We start from the raw sequence: 25,440 nt of genomic DNA on the forward strand, positions 1-25,440 counted from the left end.
TCGCCATCAAAACAAAACACAAATAAAAACAACCCCTGGCGCCACCACGCCACAACAATGAATTCAATATGAAAGAAAACACTTGGTGGGGTCTGCTTCTCATGTCCAAACTAAGGATATCCAGCTATTTCAACCAGGAATAAATACGAGGGCAAATTTTGTTTTGTTACCTTTATATAAATATAGCCTCTGATTTCAATAGAGGTTAAAGAAATAAATTACACTTTTTAAAGGAAACATTTTTCTATAGAAAAATAAAAGAATGGTGGCAGTAAACTTGAGAAATACCAGCTTTCCTATTTTTACACTAGTTTTTTTCATATAATCCGTCTCAACCATCCAATTTAAAAACGACGGGGCAATACTACGTCCAGCCCTGTGGAAAGAACGGCACTATCTCAGTTGTACGCTGTTCCACTCAAATAGAGCACCTGATCTTTAGAAATTCCTTTAAGAATATGTTGCTATCCTCCCAAAACTAGATTCTGCAAGTATGTGTGTGCATATATATGACCAATACATAGTATATAACACTGTTAAAACATCCAAAATGAGAGATTTTAATTCACTTCCTAATTTTTCCACAATTTACTTACAGGATAGTAAACAAAATAATGTCAGTTTCATATGCAAGAATAGAGAGCAAAAGCTCTTTAGGAAATAAAATTTCCCAAACTGAGTACGCCAACCATAAAACTGCAAATGGTGTTATTTTGGGAATGCTCTTCAATGGTTATCCAAATTATTTTCTTAAAGACAGTGGAATTATTTTCTTCCCCTAGTAAAGTCTTTCGAAAATAAGCCAAATGAACAAAAAACCGAAAAATGTGGAGGTGCTCTGCTTTGAAGGGCTATTCGAAGCCCAGGCGGCTTCTACCTGGCTGTCAGAGTTGCCCTGAAGCACCTTCCGTGGGACTCCGAGAGTCCCTGGTGCACTGTCCAGAAATCATTGCCCAGATTGACCTCAGCTGGGAGCTTCCATTTGGAGTTCTCCGGACATGAAAATCACTTGCCTAGCAGAGATATCCGAATTGTCTACTTAAAGCAGCTATTCTCTATTGTTAGACCCTTCAGAGATCTTAGGAAACCTGGCAGAAGCGGGAGGGAGGTAACAGTTAATGCCAGAAAACATCCAGACATAATGTAAGGCAGTATTTCTTAACATTTTACAACTTATGTCCTCTTCTGATGAACAGAAAAAAATTTTTTGCCACTCATCTCAGTTGAGGATCTGTAATTTTTCACCCCTACAAGTTACAGAGCTTCACTCCTGTGGACTGTACTACAAAACAGTATGTTTTTTATTTTCATTTTCCCAGTACAAAATTATACCATCATATTAAACATGCTTTTTCAAACCATATCACCACCTACTTTGATCTGCCTCTAGGATATGCTTCTCGTTGAGAAAGAATGTTCTAAGCTCTGTATGCGGTGCTCTCATTCAGGTTTCTAACAGCATGCCTTTTCCTCCAATTCTCAAACATGTTGTCTACTGTATGCTTCCTTCCCACTGCTCAGTAGCAAAGTGACTTAATTATAGTGCTTACCTTAAATTTCTCCAAGACACTGAGTAAGTTAGGGTATAAAACCACAATAATTTAATTACGCAATTGTGCTTATTTGATAAAAGAAAGTGGACACTAAATAAAGGGTGCGGAAGCAGCTCATCAGAATACCAGAGAGAATTCCAGTTAAAAAGAAGAAAGAGGGGCCAGCCCCAGGGCTGAGTGGTTGAGTTCACGCGCTCCGCTGCAGCGGCCCAGGGTTTCACCAGTTCGAATCCTGGGCACCGACATGGCACCGCTCCTCAGGCCATGCTGAGGCAGCATCCCACATGCCACAACTAGAAGGACCCACAACTAAGAATATACAGCTATGTACCGGGGGGCTTTGGGGAGAAAAAGGAAAAAAGAAATAAAATAAAAAAAGAAGGAAGGGTTAGCACAGGGAGCTGTACACTGCTTGAAAACTGACACTGACCTTCCGATGGTAATCCACAACCAAAACTCTGCACTGCTCTTAACTAGTTTTAAGTTACCTTCCTTACTTTCACGGCTGATAAAAATACAAAGAAAAACATTTCTATACATATTTCAATCTGTTTCATTACCAACACATGTAACATTGTCGTGGAGGGTTCATTACGATTAACATAAATCAGAAAAACAAACTGACTTTAAATATCACTAGTAAAATCAACATACTAATATGAACAGGTTCCTTTAAACTTCAGGATATTTTATTTCATTTTTTTGTGTGAGGAAGATTCACCCTGAGCTAACACCCATTGCTAATCCTCCTCTTTTTTTTTCTTTTGCTTGAGGAAGATTAGCCCTGAGCCAACATCTGTGCCAGTCTTCCTCTCCTTTCTATGTGGGAGGCCTCCAGAGCATGGCTGATGAGGGGAGTGTGTCCACACCTGGGACCCGAACGTGCAAACTCGGGCAGGTGAAGTGGAACCTGTGGAATTTTAACCACTGGGCCACAGGGCTGGCTCCTAAACTTCAAGATATTTTAATCAAGAGTTTTCTGATCTTTATTCTAATATCTTTTTTTCTTTTAAGCTGGTCATTGAAGACCCTAGTTTTATGCTGGCATTCATCCACATGTTGTAATGCAGGCTTCACACATCTAAAACGGCCAAACATCCCCTAAACCCCACCCCTGAAATGCCACTGAAGTTAGGCCATAGAATTGAAACCTCATAACTGATGACATAAAAGGATACATCAAAGGGAACTTCTAAAAACTTTTGCCAATGTTTTCTGGTTTTTACCTAATAAGAGATTCCTTATTTAACAAAAATTGCAATGAAACTATAAATTCAAATAATTTAGTAAAATGGTTAGAATATTTGTTTTAATAAGGCAAGACTTTACCTCCTCAAATAAAGGTGTTAAGGTATTTTAAAGGTATTAAGACTATTTACTAACGTTTACTTAGCTTCTATAAATTACTACAATGCTGTGCATGAACAACTCACATAATTTACCCATTGTCCACCCAAGGGCAAAAGAAAAGGTGCTTAAAAAGTGTGGCCCTACCATATTTTTACAAACAACTAGAAGTATTTTAGAACAACAACAAGTATACCTCTTTAGAAGACAAGAACATATCCCAGTGAAAACAAGGACAATAAACAACTGTGGCTTCACTGGGAATATAACCAACCAAAACTTAATGGACAAGTCTAGGTGTAACAGCTGTGAGTGTGTCTTCATTATATGAGCACATTTCTTATGGAGACCAGTATCTGAAAAAAAAATGACTTTCTTCAAAAATACCAAACTATTCTTAATAAAAAATGCAATTGTAATCTATTGGCTCATTTTCGTAAAGGAGGATAAGAACGTATCTCTTTTTAACATAGTATCTTTTAAATCATAAAGACAGCCTTATTTCTACAAGTCCACCCTGCTCTAACTGCAAGAAACAAAAAAACCCACACCAGTAATTTTACTCAAATGATAAGTTTGTGATTGCAAAAATGAAGTCATATCTCAGGTGATAATTTTTAATTCATGTTACATTCTGCAAATCTTAATTCCTGGAAGAATTGCATATAATATAAAGAAGAGAAAGGTTTTCTAGAGATTCATGAAACTTTAGATCAAATTCTTAACAAAGAGTAAGGAGGGAGTAAATTGTGTGGAATTCTTTGTGAACTCAGACATCCTTTTTTAAAGGAACACATCTTAAATCACTGATGAAAAGTGTATGTACAGCTAAATTCCTTGTAGAGAAAAGGATTTCAAAAACGTAAGTTTTCAACATGATAAAATACATAAATGCGGTGTTAAAAGTAAGATAAGAGAGATATTCTACAAAGAGATCTCTGCGCCATTTCTTAAAAGCTATTGTCTCAATTCCAAATTTACCCTTCTGTACTCTGCTTTGTGATCCTGGGGCTGGGAATCTGTAAGCTATATTTGCTTATTCAACCCTCCAACACCTATGTAACCAATTCCCTACATTAAATTCCTCTGTTGAAATGAATAGTGAATTTCTGTTTTACTGACTGAAACCTGGCTGATACAGTTTCTACTGTGATATTTGTAGCTATTTAACCTTAGGTAACTACCTTGACTGCAAAACACATCTTTTAATTATTAAAATATACATTAAGCATAATTAGCACACTATAAGGGCATTTACTAAATAATTTCTCACAATTCAAAATTATATTCTTGCTATGATAATTCAATCACAGACATATACAAACATATACTTAAAACAATATGGAAAAATAAAACAAAAAAAATCAGCTTTAGAATGGGCCTTAGAAACCAAATATTATAACCTTGTGTCCAAAAAGTTTCCTATTTCAATGGCAAAAGTTGCCATTCAATGAGAGCCTAATATAATATGGCTTTGGGTACTTTACCTTTTCTTAATCCTCACAGTAATCCTATGAGACACATTTTATCATACTTGTTTCATAGATAGGGAAATTTAAAAAGTTAAGTTTCTTGCCCAAGGTCACAATGATTCCTAAGTGGAACAGCATTCAAAACCAGATCTGCCTGATTCTTAAAAAAAATAAACTACAAATGTCTCCATTTCACCATTAATCCTGACAGAAATCTCTGTATAAACAATTGCTACCAAAAGCCTTTATGATAATGCTCTTTCAATTGTTAATAGCTATTAGCATGCTCTTATATTAGGCTGAAATCTGCCTCTCTGTATCTTCTATATCCATTAGCCCTATCTTTGTCCTTGGAAAAACACACAACTTAAATAATGCCTCCTAATGACAGCTCTTCAAATATTAAAGACTTAACATGTCTGCCCTTTGTCCTGTTTTCCCATTTCTACAATTTCTCCTCAATGGCTCTTCATCACCTAGTTTCTCTACGATGGATGTGTTCCAGTAATATGACCCCAAAAGATACATTTAAATCAAAATCCTGAAAACAGAATACAGTTGACCCTCCGTATCTGCAGGTTCCACATCCGCAGATTCAACCAACAGCGGATCAAAAGGTCTAACTAATATGGTTACGTCTGCACGGAACAAGTACAGAGTTTTTTTCTTTTCATTATTCCCTAAACAATATAGTACAACAACTATTTACATAGCATTTACATTGTATTGGGTACTATAAGTAAAGCATAGGGAAGGATGTGCATAAATTATATGCAAATACTACACTATTTATATAAGGGACTTGAGTAGCCATGGATTTTGGTATCCTCAGGGTTCCTGGAACCAATCCCCCATACGGACGGAGGGACAACTGCAGTGTTCTAAGCATAGTTTGAAAAAGCTCAGTGCTTGAAAAAAACAGTAATAAGAAAGAATACCTGAGTGATTCAATCATCCTCAGTTTGTTTTACATTTGGAATTTTGTGTATCAAATTTTCTAACAGATATGAATGTTAAGACGCACATTCACTTATCCTATTCAACATATCCTTATTGCGTGCCTGCTAAGAGCTAGGCACTATGCAACCCTATTGAGGAGAAAGACATGGTTCTTGCCCTTAAGGAACTCAAAGTCCAGCATTATCAAGATACTAGCATGTGCCTCAGCTTTATTCTGTTCATATAAGCAGACAAATATATGTTACTTTTATGCAAATGATAGCATATCATCCCTACTGTTCTAAATCCCACTTTTAAAACATATCTTCAAGAACATTACACATAGTTTATATAAGTCGTTGTCCTTAGCAGCACAGTATTCCTCAGAATACATACCAGAATTTTTTAACGATTGATCTATTAATATATTTAAGATGTTTATAATCTCTTTTATTACAAACAACTGCTGCAATAAATATCCTTGTAAATACATCATTTTGCATAGTATTGATCTCTGGGATAACTAGAATTTGTGGGTAAAAGGGTATGTACATTTAAAATTTGATATATATTCTCAAATTACTCTCCATACTTGATCAGTTCTGCTATAACACTCACTTTGAAATATGAATTTGTTCCAACACAATTGATATATTGGGAGCAATTTGAGCATAACACAAACTGTGTGTTTGCTTATGGCCTGATTTCATCCCCAAGAAGCTCTAGCTAAATGCAGAAAAATGCATCCAGCTAAACTGACCGAGTAAGATAGGAATACACAAATCAGACACAGTTCAAACATAGACCAGCTACCTCAATTTACTGTGTCATGAACCACACCCATTCACATCTGATGTTACAAGTTTCAGTCCCATTCCGGATAACCCTTCCTTCCACCACTTCACAGTAACTCACAAGGTGCAACTCTTCCACTGCCCACTTCCACAAGCAAACTTCAGGTCTTTTTTAAGGTAAAATGCCATACTTATTGCAGTTTAAGCATGAAGTCATTCATTCATTCACTCATTCATTCATTTTTGAGGAAGATTAGCCCTGTGCTAACATTTGCCGCCAATCCTCCACTTTTTGCTGAGGAATACTGGCCCTGAGCTACTCTCTGTGCCCATCTTCCTCTGCTTTATACGTGGGATGCCTGCCAGAGCATGGTTTGACAAGCGGTGTGTAGGTCCACATCCGGGATCCGAACCAGCAAACCCCGGGCAGCCAAAGTGGAGCATGTGAATGTAACCACTGTGCCACTGGCTGGCCCCTAGGCGTTTAATATATATAACACTGTGTTGCAGTTTTTATTAGATTCTTATATTTGTTGTGTGTGCCACTGATGAAGTTTTTGAGTGTTGTGCCCCTAACTTTACTTTTCTCACTTTTTTATTGTACTATTTGCCTAGCACAGTGATCTTTCAGGAATATATATGTCAAATTATGGCAAATTTGACTGTACTCTCTCACAGCAATGTATGAGAATCTCTGTTTCCCCAGACCCATTAAAACAGTGTGTTGGAAATATTTTAAATCCTATTAATATAATAGGTAAGAAATGCACATTAGAGTTAACATGCATTTTATTGTTTTTTTAATATGAGGAAAAATCATCTTAAAAAAATAAAAATATCCATTTGTTTTCTACTTAATAAAACTGGTCAATTGTTTGTCAAATTAAAATAATCTCTGTCAAAACAGACCTACTGACTTCAGCCATTCTACTACTTTTCCTTTCTAATCTCTCAAAAGAATCTTGGGAATCCTGTGCCAAAACAGAATACCTGCGCTCCTGCCATACACACAGATTATTCCAAAGCCGAAAACTGTTATTTCAAAGACTGTTCTGTGATCTTGAACACCACATATTATAAGAAGCAGGAGATTATTTTCTAACTGAATTAAAATAAAGGAGAACAAGACTTTTGGTTAAAACATACAGCCAGAGTTGATGGATCTGTGATATCACCATTTGTACGAAAATAATACTATCAACTACCAACTATCTGATGAGCCTTACTCAATTTTTCTTTGAAAAATATGAATTTAACAAGAAGGTGAGTACCCTGGCTTAAAAGGGTACAATTCTTCATTATTCCAAGAAGGGACTCATCGAAGAAGATGCAATCTTTGTAGGGCATGCAAGTACTGGCTGAAAGGAGGAATCAATATCATGTGGTCTCTGAACAAGGTCTAAATTGTGTACTTCTGGCAAACCAAAACAAGTATGCTGTAAGTATTGGCCAGAGGCGGGGGGAGAGGTGCGTATCTGGAGGGCTGGTGAGATGGACCAGAAGGGGATCTATTTCTATGTAATGAAACAACATGATTCTAAAAGACAAACCAGTGGAAACCTTCAGATAAACAGTCTCCACTGAATCCTTTAAATTACCTCTTAACTAACTTTCTAGCCAATATCTGGGATAGGAAAAAGGTCATCCTAAATGGGAGGAGAGGTGCAGCTAGGATACAAAGGAACTTGATATTAAAGCCGGGGGAGAGGTCTCTTGGGTGTATCTTTATAGAATGATGCTCAAAAGTGTTTATGGCATGCTTCATTTGGACGAAGGCTAAAGACCTTATTACGGGCTGAATTGTGTACTCCCTGTGATAATACAATAAAAAATATATACATTTGGTCTTCACCCTAGCTCCTGGCCAGAGCTCCTGAAACTCTTGTAATTCCCCAAAGGAAAAGAATGAAGAGAGCATTTTTTGTTATATTTGGTCTTTTGTCCCCTGTTTCTGAAACAACTCCAGAGCCACAAAGGTGAATTTGACTGGTGTCTTTATAAGAAGTGGAGATTAGGACACAGACAAGCACCATATGAAGAAAGGAGAAGGGAGCCATCTACAAGCCAAGGAGAGAGGCCTCAGAAAAAAACCAATCCTACCAACATCTTGACCTCAGACTTCTGGCCTCCAGAACTGTAAGAAAATTGATTTCTGTTGTTTAAACCACCCAATCTGTGGTACCTTGCTATGGCAGCCCTGGAAAACTAACACAGACCTAAAGAAAAGAGAACAAAAACAATCAAATTGAGAACTGAATCTAAAATCTGTCTGAAACTCAGGAAACAGTGCTACTTTGTGATTAAGAGTGCAATGAGCACTGATGGGGGAAGTATGGTTTTCCTCATTTACTTTCGCGCTGCATCTTCTGGAGCAGAAAACAGACAAACAAATGATCAGACCCAAGAATGAGAGATGCGTCTGTAACAGAGTAAGAGAGGCAAACACTGTGGGAACTAAAAACCTTGGAATTACTCAACACTTTATGACACACCAGGGACCATCATTTTTATCTCTCTTCTACCCCTCAACTTTAGAGCCAGAGATTTGAAATGGCTAGAGTTCCATGTGATAAGGGGAATTGTTTTTAGTTAGTAAATGTGAACACCTCCCAGAATAAAATTTAGCAAAAAATCATATTGTCACTTTTTTTTATTAACTCAAAATAACATCCCCACCCCTCTCCCATAGTTAAGCCACAAAAAATAATGAAAGATATTTTCCATGATAATAGAAAAAAATTTTTTTAAGATATTCAAATTGACTGATACAATCTCCCTGCCTCCCTGGCTTCCATTATTAGTATACATATGAGCAAACTGATCAATTTCTACTGAAGTCAGAAAAAGTTTTTATTGTTGACAGCACAAACACACAGTATAGTACAGATGCTGTCTTCAAATTGTAGTATTCAGTTACTCTGCTTTGAAATTAAGTGAAGTACTTGTTTAAAAATGTTTTCTCATTAGAATGTACAATGATCATTTTAAATTCTATCTGCTGTAATAGGACATTTCTATCACACTGCAATCTGGACTATGCCATAAACACTATTGTACTTGAACAGATGGAAATCATAAAGTGATATTTAGCTACAGATTTCCTGTCATATAGTTTTGGAAACTGAAAAAGGAGAAATCAACAATTGCAATCAACTAAAAACAAAAAAATCTCGAGTATGCTAAAGTGATGCTAATGTGATATCGGAATATAAATGTCTCCAATTTAATGTACTGTGGCTTTCAGGGAACAAGAAAATATTAAAATGATACCTCACAAAGTTAGTTAAGATTGTTATGTATGGGGGCAGGGTTGGGGGAATGGTTGATGTGTAAGATATCTGCAACAGACGTGCCTGACATTGCACATAATAGCTTTAACTGATCAAGTGATGTATATTCTAGTGAACTTAGCATTTGATGGTTAAGAAATATCAAGGGTATTAAGAAATACCCTTGAACTTTAGAGTCTCAATTTCTTCTCATAGAAAAAGGGGTAATGTAACTTGCAACCTACTTCATAAAGTCACTAAGGAAATGAATAAATTTATGCAGAGTACTATATACTGCAAAGTGATTTTTAATTCCATGGAGGGTTTTTTTTTTTAACTCATTAGTAGATGGATGTCTAATCTATTAACCACATGAAATAAGATCACATTCCTGAGGCACATATCTAAAATTGAGTTCTGAACTTACACTTTGAAAATCAATATAGTCATCAAAACTAACATTATGGTGAAATATATTCCACACTCATGTGCTCAAAAATAGCAATCTAAAGAAACACCTTAATTAGTAACTTATATGTATTAGACTCTATGAATGTTACAAACACGTAGTGTTTCAGTCAAGTTCTAATCAAGAATTAGAAACTACCCAGCAATTTGAAGAGGAAAAGTTTAATACAAAGAATTATTAACTAAACAGAGTATTGGAATACTGAGATTGGCTACTAAGCGGTAACGAGAAATCTAGAGAATATAAACATAACAGACAAAAGGAGCAACCACTACCCTAGGACTGAAATACAGTGATCAAGAAAGAACCCTGTATCCCATACCTGGCTAAAATCCAGACATTGTTGGAAAGGTCACAAGGAGAGCTCTGGATGGCAGACAAGTTGCTGTGGTGTCAAACCAGCAGAACTTGCTGGAAATCTGTCCTCTAAGGCGTTAAGGAAAGCCATTCATGCAGAGGTGTCTTACAGGAAGCACTTTATTATGAAACCACTCAGAAGCTCCTGGTTGCCATACACTGCAGAAGCTGGACACTCCGGCTGCAAGTAATAAAGGCAGCAGAGGTACTGTGCTACAAAACCAGCTGGTGGGTGGAGGTGGGGTGGTACAGGTGCTAGACGAAGCTACTGGTTGTTGGGTTTTGCTGACCACTGTGCACTACAGGAGTCAGGGAAGATGCAAGCACTGCAGAATCATGAAAGAAGGTCCCTTCCTCCTTCAGTAGGACTGTGCCAGCACCCTGAATTGACAAAACTTGACACTGTGCCAACTGGCAAAGGAAAAGCATTTAAAGAGTTCACCTCAATTTCTCCAGATCAGCCAATGAAGGGTAAATATGGAGCTGAGAGGTAATAAATTGATGAGCGGAACACTTGGCTAGAATTCCAAACTGCTATACATTTTACCTTGAAAACTAAAAATAAAGATGTAAGTGAATGAGTCAAGGACAGAAAAACTGGATAAAATTCATTCCTTGAACCTCAGTTTCCCTAATTTAATAATGAAGGAATAACTATTCATATTTAAGACTCATTTGAGGAACAGATTAATAAAATACAAAATATGAAAATTCTGATTTGAGGCCTGTTTTTCCTCTGAAACTTAGGTTAAGCCAGGGGAAAAGACACACTTGTAAAAAAAAAAAAGAAAAGAAAAGAAAAGAAAAAGAAAAAGAAAAAGAAAAAGAAAAAAAATCTACTTTATATCTAGTTACTATGCAAATAACTGTTTTTACCAAGTCTACTCTTGTTGAAACCTGAGACCTAATGATTGCCTACATTCCCCTTTGCTACCATGCCTGCCAAGCATTACTAAGAATGAATAGCTAATATTTAGAATATTTCTCCTTGCGAAGTAGGAATAGCATATTGGTTATAAGGTTAAACTATAGTATATGAAAAAAGTGAAGAAATGGTAATTTAAAAAAGAGAGAGAAGCTGTTGTACACAAATTTTGTTCTTGGTTCCTTTCACTCTTAATTTTAAAGCCTTGGCCTAGAAACCTTATTCACATCCATGTTGATGACGAAATCTTCATCTCCAGGCTAATTTCTCTCCTAAATTCTAGACTCTTAGACACCTCAAATACAATATACCATATGAAATGACCAAATGCCTAGAAAAGTATGTGATAAAAATTGACATACACCTCTAGAAAATGTGAAAAAAAAAATAACCATGAAACAAGCTGCTAGTCAAACGTCTCTACCATCTTTTTTAATTTTAAGAGTTTATTTGAACAAATATCAATTCAAGTCAGACAGCACCAAATGGAGAGTGGTTAGGAGCCAGATTCGCTGCCATTTTTACACCAACACATACCCTATCTCAAAAGGAATCAGATCCAGATGATCTACCAGTGAATTTTGCCAAATCTATCTTTAAAAAAAGAGCCAAATTATAGAAGAAGAAATGCCATTTTATGAGGCATTTAATACCTTATACCAACTTTAATAATAAAACTGGACACATACAGTACAATAAAAGAATTTTACAGACCAATATACCTTATGAGCACAGATGTAAAAGTTCCAAGTATTAGTAAATTAAACATAATGTTAATAATAATAATACATCAAGACTAAGAAGGGTTACAATAGCCAAGACATGGAAGCAACCTAAGTGTCCATCAATGGATACACAGATAAAAAAAAATGTGGGGGGTGTGTGTGTATACATACATACATCTATGCACACATACACATATACACACAATGGAATATTATTGAGCCACAGAAAATAAGAAATTTTTGCCATTTCAACAACATGTGTGAGGGATTAAGCTAAGTGAAATAGTCAGAGAAAGACAACTACTGTATGATCTCACTTATATGTGGAATCCCCCAAAAAACAAACTTACAGAAACAGAGAACAGATTGGTGGTCGCCAGAGGTAAGGGGTGGGGACTGAGAAAAATAGGTAAAGGGGGTCAAAAGGCACAAACTTCCAGTTATAAGATGAATAAGTTCTGGGGATGTGATGTACAGCATGGTGCCTACAGTTAACAATATGTATTGTATATTTGAAAGTTGCCAGATAGTAGATCTTAAAAGTTCTCACGAGAAAAAAATACGTGTATCTATGTGAGGTGATATTAACTCAACTTATTATGGTGATCATTTCACAACATACACATATAGGAAATCATTATGCTATGTACCTTAAACTAATACAATGTTATACATCAATTATATATCTCAATAAAACTAGAAGAAAAAAGACTAAGAAGGGTATATCTTAGGAATAACGGGATGGTTTATTAATCAAAAAACTTTTCAGTATAACTTATTACATTAACAGATTAAAAGAAAAAACCAAATTACTAATTACTATAGTGATGCATACCAAAAGTTTGGTTTATCTAAAACCAAATGTATTATCTTCATCTTCGATTTTATTCCTCCTTCTGTGTTTTAGGTAATCAGATACAGTAGATGCAAACTTTTATGTTTTTTGTGAACTTTTCCCTCTTCCTCACTTTCCTCTTATCCAGTTCCTCTTGATCATAGCTCCAGAGTTAACCTTTGTAACCAGAATAGAAATATAACGCTCTACTTGATTCCTTGCCCCCAAACAGACTCTCGTCCTCTCATGCCCAGATTCTTAAAGAGTCTACTAATGAGTCTTTCTGACTCCAGCTCCTTTACTTTCTGGTACTGAATGTTTTTATTCATTTCCTCTTTTCCCAAAGAGAAAGCTTATTTTAAAAAGACACATGCAATAAGATTCATAAAAAGGAATAAAAAAAAATAAGTTGATAAAAAGTTGAGAAAGCCACTATGTCTGCCTTCAGGGTCAACATACCTGCCATAATTGTGAAGCTTCCAAGCACCCAAAGTAAAAAGGAAAATCAATCTTTTACAGAAATCTTCATTACCAAAAATGAGGAAATATAACATTTCCTGAAAAAAGATGAAGATTCCCCCCAAATAAACTCTTAGAAACTTTTCATATGTGAAATTACATAATACAACAATGTCTTTAACAATAGTTTTCCAGCAAATAAAGAAAGAGAATTCACAAATCTGGTTCTTCTAAAGACTTTTTAAAAAGTGGAAAGTTTAAAACTGAGGTACAGCTCAGTAATTTTACAGGATACCAGGTGATTTGGTCCAAGCATCCATTCTCCTAGTAACCCAAATGGATCCAAGGAGAGGATTTAGAATGCATGCAGGGAAGGATGGCTTGCTTGTTCTTTAGATAAAATATTTCTAAAATATACTCTTTAGAGCCTGAGGAGTACCCTTCAAATGCTAAAAAGGGCAGGCTGGGATAGGGGAAAAAGTAAGAGAGGACAAGGGCCTCTTCGGAAATCAGAGCCACTCTACTTTTATGTTTATATATAGACATTCATGTTGTAAGGTATTATGAATTCCTAGAAAAAAACTTGGTGTTCTATAAAGTCACACACTACAAATAATTGACCTTGGGAGGAAAAACAGGGTTAGTGCAGGCCACTCAAAACTTATGCAATTTGAACCAGAGAACAGATATAACAACTCTAATAAAAAGACATGTTAAGTTCCTAATAAATAATTACTCTAGTAAATATGGAGCGTTATTTTTAAAATAGAAGTGAAGAGAGCTTGACAGAAGGGGATATAAGAAACAGTTGTGTTACAGAAAGAGGGGCGAAGTGAATGAAAATTGCAAAGCACAGAATAAATACTTATAAGAGCATGTGGTCAAACAGAATCAAAAGGGAGAATGTGGGGTGAATGAATGCAGGCATTCAGTTTCAACATTCAGTTTCATCTGTTTTGCATTCAACTGCAACAACTTGGAGGTGCTGAGAATTACCACTATAAACCAACTTTACTTCCATACTATACTGACATCATTCCCTTATTTACCAATTGTGTATAAGCCGAATTACTCTCTGAAATGAACAAGAGAACAGATTGTGCTGTGTTTCTGGAATTTTTTTTTGAAAAAGAACTCTACTGAAAGGAAGGAATAGGGAAGGAGAAAAGGAGGGGGGAAGAGAAGAAGTGAGGGAGAGAGGACAGAAGAAAAAGAGGGTAAGAAAGAGTGAGGAATTAATTAATTGACTGACTAACTTGGAAAACAACTGCATTGTACTACCTTCCCTAAAACTGACTTCTCCCATCCAGGTTTCTTATAGGAGGTGAAGAGGTAATGACCTCAACATTAAATGTCACTGATAAGCTAAGATTCCCGGAAGCTACACCATTCTGTTTTTAATTGGGTCTATTCATAGCAGGTTGGCATACCTGGTTTTAATTTCCAAGTTCAATGAAGACATATAATAACTAGAAAAATCTTCATTCTCATTGAGAAAAAGAGCTAAATTACTTTTCACTGGCTTTATTTTCAAGTCTACGATAGAAATTCAAAACCGTATCACTCCAAACCAGGAAGTTTAACTAAGAGTAAGATGGGCCAACTTAAAGCATTTCCTTCCAAATGCCCTTCTAGAAAACATCTAAGAAAATAATTAATACCAAAGGGCTAATCTTCCTCAAAATAAAGAAAGAAAGAAAAGAAAAAAACTGATATCAAAGGAAGGTACTGCTGAGTAAAGGCATGTTGTACAGCTATTCCTAAATTTCATTTTATGAAATGAATATTGACAGTGATAGAAAAATCTATGATTTGGATACAAGAGCCATAAAGAGGCAAAATACTGATGGCAAAGCAATCCTCAAATGAAGAAAAAAATTGTGGAAAACTTCTCAGCATTATTGGCAGAAAGCACTGCAAGACAATATTGTGAAGAAGTATGAAACAATTAGTTAGGAATAAATGCATTGCACATATACTGAAGGAACACTTTGATAATTATATGTTACTACACAGACATAAAAAATGAATTGAGCAAGAATTCAAATTAACCTTCCTTAGCCACTAAAAAATATACCTAAATTCATATGTCCTTGGTATGCTACTTGCATCTCCAAAATCAAGAAAGTTACAGCACCAATTCCTCAAAGTACATACCTGAGACCTAAATCTGTCGTTTTGACAAACTACCTTCGGTTTTGGACCGTATTGCTACCAAATAAGAAAAAGCTTGTCTACCTTGATAGAAGTGCTCATTACAATATTAAGATTTAAATTATGCTGATTTTGCTAGATAAGACAGATGGCTGTCCTATAAAATAACAATACACAATGCCCTAATTCTATTATTGATGAGAAAATTAAGAAATAAAAAGAAAAGAGAATGTGTTGATAGAATCAAACCTTTAAACCTTTCAAATGGTATTAAGAATACAGGGGAGGGTTACAATTTTGGTAAAAAGTAAATGTTAATAACTAACTGAACAAAAACGTAATGGAACTGGTGCCCTGTTGACTGGACGGAAAGGAAGTTGAGGATCCCTATTTTATGTTCGGAATGATTTGTCGTTCATTAACAAGAAGATTTCTCTATAATAGATTTGAAGCAGCCTGAAAAATCTCAGATTACCGGACTATCACTATTTCCACAGATCCTAATATATTTTTATGCAGGGTAATTTTTTTTCAGTCTCACTTTATCACTAGGACACTATCGTGCTTAAAAATTCCCTCAAAAATCTTAACACCACCATCACAAGGTAGGTACTATTCTTATAGATGAGCAAACTGTACCACAGAGAGGTTTAGAAACTTGTTCAAGGTGACAAAGCTGGTAAGGAACAGAGCTGAGATAAAAGCCTAAAATGGAAGAAAAATTTCTGGTTTCTATCCATCTCATTTTCCTGTATAATTAATATCAACAGCAGTTAGTTTTCTGGGTGAGTTGATATTGTTAGTTAAATGGACTTTCCAGAGGAAAACAAATTCGTTATTACAAAATAAAGAAATTTTACAGAACAAAAACTTTTTTGTAATTTGGGAACTCTTTCTGTATTTCACGACATCTACTGTCTTGGATGCAATAATATTGTGGCGAGTGAAACACAGGGAGATGTCTTGCAGAAATTTTAAAGAGCAGAGCCAGGCAGGATGACATTATAGTATAAGAAATGCTTTTGAGCTTAGCAGGCACATAAATTCAATTCAGTTGGTTCGAATACTTACTAATTCACAGTTCACTTCATTCTGTTTTGTTTCATTTTGAAGATTCTACAAAACTCAAGAGTTAGAATAAGCAACAGAAATTTGAGTTTTTTCTAATGTGTCTACTCTGATATCTTAAAATCTGTTTGTCACTTTGTTGCTTTCTTATCCTCCACTCTCCTGCCTCTAGTAATCTCCTATGGCCCTATACAGCACCTTTATAACATCTCTCTTGCTTCCTATTTTCATTTGGTTACTAATTCTCAGTTTCAACCCTGAAATCTTTGTCAAATCCTATCTTTCTATCAACAAGGCCACTGTCACAGTCTCACCTTTTATTATCTCTAACTTGGATGTTGCAAGTGGTTCCCCCAAACGCAGTAACTCTTTATTGTTGTTCATGTTCCACAAGGGAGATAGAATTTTCTGATAGGAGGGAAGAAGGGAGGGAGGTTATTATTTTATACTATTTATAAATCCAAACTCTTTAGGATGGCAAAGCAAGCTCTGAGTAATCAAGCACCAAACAACCACTTCTAGTTTATCATTCCCCATTTCCTTCTCCTTGGGGGCTTTCTCCTTACTCTGTGTTTAACACAGTCTTGTATGGTTTCCTCCACTCTAACTACTGTTCCTTCTTCCTCTAATGTCTTTCTAAACCTCCTACTCAGTCTTCAAGGTCCAGCTCAAATCCCACCTTCCTTGAAGACATCTTCCCTCTGGACATTAAGTAACAATAATTTGTATTCATCTGGATGAAAGCACAACACATTTTATAGTTATTTACTATTATATGTCTGTTTTCCAAACCAGACGAGGTCCTAAAGGATAACAAGCATGTCTAGCCCACCTTCATAACCCAAACAGCTGCAATGAAATGGGTAAGAAGGAAATCTCACTGTACTTGCATCAGTCCCTCCACCAAGCAAGGACAGATCAGCACCAGGAGGTCACCCTGGTTTGGAACTTCTGGGGGTGGAGGGGAGATAATGCATCCAACATTCTGGCTTTTCAGAAGGAACAACCAAGAGACTAGTTTCCTTCTGTCTTGCCTAACTCTTATCTAATGATGCAAAAGACTTGTACACTGAACACTATAAAACACTGTTGAAAGAAATTAAAGAAGACACAAATAAATGGAAAGACATCCCCTGTTCATGGATTGGAAGACTTAATACTCTTAAAATGTCCATACTATCCAAAGTGACCTACAGATTTAATGCAATCCCTATCAAATTCTCAATGGCATTTTTTACAGAAATAGAAAAAACAATCTTAACATTCATACGGAACCACAAAAAACCCCAAATAGCCAAAACAATCTTGAAAAAGAAGAACAAAGCTGGAGGCCTCAAACTTCCTGATTTCAACACATATTACAATCTACAGTAATTAAAACACTACGGTATTGGCATAAAGAAACAGACATATAAACCAATGGAACACATTAGAAAACCCAGAAATAAACCCATGCATATACAGTCAAATGATCTTCAACAAGGGTTCCAGCACTACACAATGGGGAAAGGCTAGTCTCCTTAACAAACTGTACTGGGAAAACTTATATCCAAATGCAAAAGAATGAAATTGGACCCTTACCTTACAGCATACACAGAAATCAATCAAAATGTATTAAAGACTTAAACATGAGATCTGAAATTATAAAACTCCTAGAAGAAAACAGGGGAAAAAGCTTCATGACATTGGTCTTGGCAATGGCTTTTTTAGACATGACACCAAAGCACAGGTGACAAAAGCAAAAATGGACAAGTAGGACTACATCAAACTAAAAAGCTTCTGCATAGCAAATGAAATAATTAACAAAGTGAAAAAGCAACCTACAGAATGGAAGAAAATATTTGCAAACCATATATGTGAAAAGACGTTAATATTCAAAATATATAAGGATCTCCTATAACTCAACAGCAAAAACACAGCTCCATTAAAAAATGGGCAAAGGACTTGAATACACACTTCTCCAAAAAAGACATTTAAGTGGCATAAAAAAAAATATATGGGTATAGGAAAAGATGTCCAAGATCATTCATCAATGGGGAAATGCAAATCAAAACCACAGTAAGGTATCATCTCACACCTGTCAAGATGCCTATTATCAACAAAACAAAAAAATAACGAATGCTGGCAAAGCCATGGAAAAATTGGAACCCTTGTGCACTGTTGGTGAGAATGTAAAATGGTGCTGCAACTATGGAAAAAAGTGTGGAGGTTCCTCAGAAAATTAAATACAGAAGTACCATATGATCTAGAAATCCCATTTCTGGGTATTTATCCAAAAGAATTGAAATCAGGATCTCAAAGAGCTATCTGCACTCACATGTTCACTGCAGCATGATTCATAATAGCCAAAAGGTTGAAACAACCTAAATGTCTATCGATGGATGAATGGATTAAAAAAATGCAGTATATACATATCACGGATATTATTTAGCCCTAAAAAAGGAAATCTTGTGATACCTAACCACATACATAAACATGGAGGACATTATGCTAAATGAAATAAGCCAGTCACACAAGGACAAATACTGTATGATTCCACTTATATGAGATATCTAAACTAGTCAAACTCACAGAAACAGAAACTTGAATGATGGTTTCCAAGGGCTCTGGGGAGGAGGAAATGGGGAGTTGCTGTTCAACTGGGTAGAGTTTCGGTTATGCAACATGAAAAAGTTCTAGAGTTCGACTATACAATATTGTCCTTATAAACACTGTACTGTACACTTAAAAGTTTGTTAAAAGGGTGGTTGTTGTTGTCAGTGTAGTGTTGTGGCATGGATTCTGACTCCTAGACACCCTGTGGACAGCACAGCGGAACCCTGTCCGGTCTTTTTGTCCCATTCTCTCATCTTCTAGTGCTTTATCAGATAATGATCTGCTGCCATTCATAGGCTTTTGTAGGTTTACGCCAATTTTTTCAGAAAATCAGGCCAGGTCCTTCTTCCTAGTCTGTATTTGTCTGGAAGTTCCGCCGAAACCTGTCTACCATGAGTGACCCTGCTGGTATTTGAAATACCAGTGGCATAGCTTTCACCAACATGCAGCCACCACAGTATGACAACTGACAAATACCAATCCTCCTCCCACAAAGTAGCTAACATAACACTAGACCCATGACACTTGACAGGCACTAAGGAAAAAAATCCTGTCATATCATTTTATAACTCCATATCCTAGAATCCAAAGTCCCTTGCATTCATTAGCTGGCAAATATTTGCTAATGATATGTTTCTTATTCTAAGCAGAAAATTCAGTATTGTTAATAATACAGTATATAGTATATTAATACAAAAGCCATTCTTAAAATTTCTAGATTCCTGGGCCAGCCCCGGTGGCCTAGTCATTAGGTTAGCCCGCTCCACTTCAGTGGCCCGGGTTCAGTTCCCAGGCACAGACTTACACCACTCATCTGTCAGTGGCCATGTTGTCATAGCAGCTCACGTACAAAAAGAGGAAGACTGGCAACAGATGTTAGCTCAGGGCAAATCTTCATCAGCACACACACACACAAATTTCTAGACTCCTTTTTTATTTTCTTAAAAGCTATCTAAATATAAATAACATGGCCTTTATATATGCATTCAGTCTTTTCCCTTCATCTTTTTCTCTTACTCTACTATTTTTTTCCAGTCTAGATTGTCTTTCGCCCCTGGTATATTGCCTCATATTCTTTGTGTATTCAGAGAAGTTATAAATAACTTAAAAAAAAATTTAAAAAGTAAAACAAATTAAGTATAATTACTCAAAAAAAATTTTATATTTCCACAAATATTTCGGATTAACTGGATGATATTCTGCAGTGATGCAAAACGAGAGTTGGAATTTAGTGATTTAACTTGAGAGAGAAAACCAACAATTCTGTTTCAATTACTCTAGCAACTAAACAGCATTTATTATTACAATCATAACACTGAAATGTGTTGACAACTTTTTAACTGAAACCATCAAGGATTTAAAAAAAAAAAAGGAAAAAAGCTATCTATTTAAAATGTGGCTTTTTGAGGTTTATTCTGACTGCCCCAATTTTATTTTCTGCCTTTACCTACTATCTTGAGACCAATTCTCTTCTCTAATCTTAGGAAACTGCCTGAAAGACTAATTAAGAAGCATAAGCACCATTTTCTATATGTTTTAATGAAAGATGGTCAGGAAAGAGGTTGGAAAATCTGAAACACATCAATACCAAGTCTCACATATATGGAAGGATTAAGTACCCTTTAGGCTTTGTTGGACTTTGTTCAAATGGAATGACTTCAGCTCAACAACTCCATTAATCTGTATGGACAAAAGAAGCACTTTTCCATTTACAATGGGAAAGGAAATGTACTGAAAACCTCTACGTGAGAATACTGTTTCAGATCTGGTGTTGGCAAGTTCTTAATACGGTAATCTCTTAGGATTGAGTCTCAAGAAGCCCATGCAGAAGTATAAAACCATGACAATCTTACCAAATCCCAAAAACAGTTTAATAACTGAAAAGGAACTTGGCTTTATAATATATAAAATCACTAATACAAACCTCCATTACAGCACTTATATATTTATCATCAGTCTTTCTCAGGAGAACAACTCATAACCTAAAAGATTACAATCAGTCAATAGTCTGCTGAATGAATGAATGGTTTTGTTCTTTAAAGCAGCTTTGAAAGACCTACCTTCCAAAATGTACTAGTTGGTTTTAAACCAAATAAATGCAAACCAAACAAAATTCAAAAATAATTTTTTAAATAAATTCAAGGTATCCAAACCAGACGCAGGAAATGAGAGAACAAAGAATGCAGAGAACTACTCTGGTATACTAAAAAACAAAACTCCACAATCTACAAATGAAGTAGGACCCAAAATATATTAAGATATACCATAAGGCATACTTTTTAAAAGACAATAAGACTTACAATTAACCTTGACAATTTCCAGGGTCAGTGATTTGTATTTTAAGCAGCTGGTTGCTGAATTTGTGTGATAGATACATGTACCCATTAAAGGTACAGTACCGCCCTTTTCCAAATGCTTGATTAACATTATGTAAATATACCCCCTTCCTGATCAGGACCAGGTAGAATATTTCATTAAGATATGCACACATGGGGTCAACCCCGTGGCTGAGTGATTACGTTTGAGCGCTCTGCTTCAGTGGCCCAGGGTTTTGCCCGTTCGAATCCTAGGCATGGACACGGCATCACTCATCAAGCCATACTGAGGCAGCATCCCACATGACACAACTGGAAGGACGCACAACTAAAAATACACAACTATGTAGCGTGGGGCTTTGGGGAGAAAAAGAAAAAATAAAATCTTTAAAAAAAAAAAAAAAGATATGCACACAATACACTGAAGTCAGCTCACATTACCACAATAACATTTGTAATAACTAAGTATTAAGCAGAAGGCAGGCTGGCTTATGGAGGGCAATACAAAAAGCAAACACCCAGCAGTAAAAATAAAAAACTGTATATTACTTTTACCAAGGTGAAAGCATAGAAGTCTATTTTGATTTTTATGTGCTTTTATTCCATTTTAAATTATAAATAAGAAACCTTACTTTAAAAGCTTTGGTACTTCAAAATATTTCAGATTTATATCCAGATGAATACAAGAGCAGAACATCTACTTTTAGTCTACTTATGAAAACATCTAAGATATAAAAATGTGTAATACAAAGTAATTTGTTATTCTAAATCTTTCTATTGGTTCCTTAATCCCCTGAAAGCTACTCTATCAAAAGCAAAAGATAATATGCTCTGTAAACTAATCTCTACATTCAGCAGGGTTACTGATCTTACTGTTACTTCCTAATTCTTGTTCTATAATATGTAAACAGTAATTAAGAAAAACATCAAGATTCATATAAAAGCTAAAAAAAAAAAATCTCTGTACTTCTCTATCATAAACAGTGGGGGGGGGGGTAGGGGCAGAGGTTGGTGAGGGTGGGGAGATAGAAATGTCAATGTCTATGTGATAGATTTGACTACTGTCCTAGGATTAGTTGCCCCTCGTTTACTGGGCCTATTCCTATAGGAGGGTTATATTTCCTGCTTCCATTTGACCTACTTTTACCAATAAAATGTGAAAGTGACACGTGCCAGTTCCAAGCAGAAGTTTTAAGAGCCATCACACAAGTTCCATTACTCTTCTTCGTTCTCCCTAAGCCTAGGTCTCAGAAGGAAGAGGGCCCAGAGCAGAGCCACAGCAGATCCACAAAGTATACATAATAGGAGAATAAATAAGCCACTGAGCTTTTGGAGTTGTTTGCTATCAGAATTTAGCAAAAGCTATCTATGGCAAGTGAGAGAGGAGCCCAATATTATAAATACAGACAGTAAATAGTCAAATGGTATAGTTCATGGCAACCGTTCAATCTAAAGCCCATTTCTGTGTCCACAGGTACTAGCCTAGCTGAAAGTTCTGAGACTCTCACAGCAAGACCAGCTGCTCCCATTTTCTTGGATGTCCCTCTGATGTCTGCAATTGCATTTAATTTAAGCCTGCTTATCTTTTCTTCTCACTCCTTTCCAAAGATTCCAGGAGGTCAATAATCATACTTATCTAATACACAGGGCAAGGGGATGTGAAAAGGTAAACACATAACACACATTGTATACACAGAGGAAGGAACAGCCAGCTGGACATTAACAATATTGGACACGGCAATTTTCTAATCTCAAACTCCTGGATTTTGCATTTGGGTAGCTACAGAATTAGAACCTAGATTTTAATATTAGCTATGAGGGATTTTTAATATAATGGGGCTTGCCAAACCTTCTTAAGATATAGCCCAAGAAATATAAATAGTCATTACATCTATTCAAAGTCTTTTTTATTTTATTCTGCATTGTTTTCTAATAAATTCACCTACTTGCCATTTCAAAAAGCTTGTCAAAACAATTTATGCGCTGGGCTAAAAGGTTACTCACTGCTGAATTTAGAAAGTTCACTAAAGAACTGATTTGAAGCTTTTAGATAACTGATAGAGTAAATGCAATTAAATAAGGCATTCACAAGTTATTTTTGCTCAGCAATTATATCTCAAAATTTACAGTGTATAAGTGCTTTGTCAAAACATGACATAAACAATCAGTCTTCATTTTTGCTTAAGTGCTAGATATAATTTAATTATCAAATTTCAAATAGGAGCCATTAACTAATGGTATATGTCCTTCAACATGTCATATGTTATTTTGCCCTAAGAACACAAGCTATGAAAAGAAAAATGAGACAGATGTCCATGTAAGACTTGTTGAACTGGTCTTGTTATTTTTTAGTCACTCCATATATGTTGATTCTATCTAGGGAAGATTTTAGATAAGTTGACTTGGCTTCTGTGAGATTTAACACAAGAGACATTCAATTTAAACCACTCGTCAGGAAGATTAGACCTAAAAGCAGTGCCCAAGAATACGTGATTTGAGTAATTTTCTTTCTGACATAGGATTATTTTCCTTTGTTCACAATTCAGAAAGCTGAGTACCTTTTCTAGCTGTTATATGCTACAATTTAAAGAAGCAACTTTTACTTTTAGATAAATTTTGCGAATAAGGTTAGAGGGTAGAAAGAGTAGTAGCATTTTATTTCACTGAAAATAAAGATAATACAGTTGAGACTGCTGACAGTTTTAAAAGTGGATGTACAAGAGAACACAGAAAATGATTAAGTATAGCATTTAAAGGAGAATTCTATCTCATTACATTTAAATGAAAGAGGCAAGGACATGGGCACTGAGAGAGCAATGGTTTTATGCATTAGCATTGTGCATAAATGATAACCATGTCACACTATAAGATACTGCTTAAAAATCATGAAAAGCCATGTGTCGTGGAGTAGACTTAGAATGGAAAAAATATTGTACAGCTGTGTCTCACTGGAGATGTCAGGAGAGTGTCAAGTATTTTGAGGAGAAAAAAATTTTGACTAGAAAATAATAGGTGAGCCGTTACACAGGGGAGGTGGTTTCTTCTATCACATTTTAACCAGCCTTGCTCTGATGGCAGTGCTGGGTACGAGTATAACCCTCTCATAGTGCCTGAGTTCATGTCCTCCTGTATATTCTCTATAAAACCCAGAGGCCTGAGCCAATCATTGTGGGAATGCTGGCAGGATTTACAAATTAAATGTTTGGTAAATCTTTTTATTGATGTGCTAGGAAGCCAATGACCACAAAATCTAAAGTAGAAAGATGCACACACATATATATGTATCTCTTAGGATTTTATACGGATGTATGTGTGGGAGCGTATGTGTATCAAAGTGTATTCTAGAATACAGCTTCAATTTTTTTAAGCTAGAACAAATAGTCTCATAAACTCTGATGAACCTGGGTTCCTAAACGACTTCCAGCAGCTTCTAGTATAACCAGGGGCCTGAAGGAAAGAGACTAAGAGATTATTTAGGTACAATCCACACAGATTTTGTTGACCAACAAGCTTTTATGCTATTGTTAGAAAAGAATTTAACCTTTCATCCTACTGCAATGGACAGCATCACCCACCTAGCTGAAAAGCACCACTTTAAAATGCTTTCTCCTTTATAAGATTGCTATTTCATTCAATCAATATTATAGAGAGAAAAAAGTTCTAAGTTAAAAAATACTAGTAATCACTCAACGAAAGATGAGAAAAAGTTATACAACAGCATGTTAATGACTTGTCTTTAATTCAGCAGCTGCTAGTGAACAAAAATTACTGCTAATAAGTGAACTAAGCCAATATCTTCTGTTAGCAAATATCTGAAGATTCATTTCAGATTTATCATAATAAGTTAATATTAGAATTAACTAAAATCATTCAGATTTTACTTAGAATACTCATAGCATGACTTTAAGCAGCGATCTTAAGCTTTAATAATTTCAAGTAAAATGAGTCAATAAATGAAACAATTCAATCTATTTCATTAGGAATTTTCATCTTGACCACTCTATTTAACTAAAATCTATAATCATTTGGCTATTAATTATTTGTGCACAGAATTACTCAAGTGTTGCCTTTAATAAATACATCTCATGGTAACAGGCCTCATCAATCAGCAGGCAGGCAGCGCCTATATATGCAAACCAGCCCCTGCTGACTACTAAGTGCTCT

General features: G+C 35.7%; 1 protein-coding gene across 5 annotated transcripts in view; it reads right to left on the reverse strand.

Moving 5' to 3' along the window:
* Positions 1–25,440, reverse strand: part of HS2ST1 (heparan sulfate 2-O-sulfotransferase 1) — a 168,816-nt gene that overhangs the window by 66,568 nt on the left and 76,808 nt on the right. Inside the window, exon 1 of one of the 5 annotated variants that reach the window (XM_070267353.1) lies at positions 10,166–10,392. The exons of 3 other annotated variants lie outside the window; for them this stretch is intronic. The gene's annotated coding sequence lies outside the window, so the exon portion shown is untranslated. Of the gene's footprint in view, positions 1–10,165; positions 10,393–25,440 lie in introns of those variants that run through there. One more of the 5 variants, XM_070267351.1, reaches the window with a different exon arrangement.

This window comes from Equus caballus, chromosome 5 (assembly GCF_041296265.1).
Source record: "Equus caballus isolate H_3958 breed thoroughbred chromosome 5, TB-T2T, whole genome shotgun sequence".
Lineage (NCBI taxonomy): Eukaryota > Metazoa > Chordata > Mammalia > Perissodactyla > Equidae > Equus > Equus caballus.